The sequence below is a fragment of the Eimeria mitis genome, genomic scaffold, assembly GCF_000499745.2.
Source record: "Eimeria mitis Houghton genomic scaffold, Emh_scaff4467, whole genome shotgun sequence".
In the NCBI taxonomy this organism is placed as follows: domain Eukaryota; phylum Apicomplexa; class Conoidasida; order Eucoccidiorida; family Eimeriidae; genus Eimeria; species Eimeria mitis.
In genome coordinates, this window is record NW_013572783.1 from 3,721 (window position 1) to 4,356 (window position 636).

Sequence of the window (636 nt, forward strand, 5' to 3'; positions counted from 1 at the left end):
GTAGAAGGATAGCGAGAGAAAGGATTGATGAGAGAAGGACAAACAGAGATAAAGGAGCAGATAAAGAGATAAACAAAAAGACAAAGAAAAACAAATGCAGGAGAAAAACAAAAAGTGAATAGAATACAAATTTATTAATTTTTGAAATCTATGAATGTAGGAGACAAAAGAGACAACTCAACTGTCTCCTTTACAGCTACTTCTTTAGCTTTTCTTTTTTTATTTTTTCTGTCTCCTTCTCTGCTTGCTGCCTCAGTTCTCTGTTTATACAAACCCTACATCTTCTCTTTCTATACTCAACCCAGTTTCTTCATCAGCTGCTCAAGAAGATATATCATCGGCAAGGGTTTGTGGATTGGGGGGTTAAGGTATGAGACGCACGAATTAGGGTTTGGGGTTTTCTTAGCGTAGGCAGGGGAAACAGCTGAGACAGACAGAGATTTTAGGGTTTAGGCTTTTAGGGTTTAGGGTTTAGGGTTTTAGGGTTTAGGGTTTTAGAGTTTAGGGCTAGAGTTGTACGTACACCCCAAACCCGTTGCCTTTCTCTTTTCTTTCTACTCTATCATAGAAAGTACAGCAGCAATAGATGTTGCCACCACAACAGCAGCAAAAAACAAAAAAAAAAAAAAAAAAAAA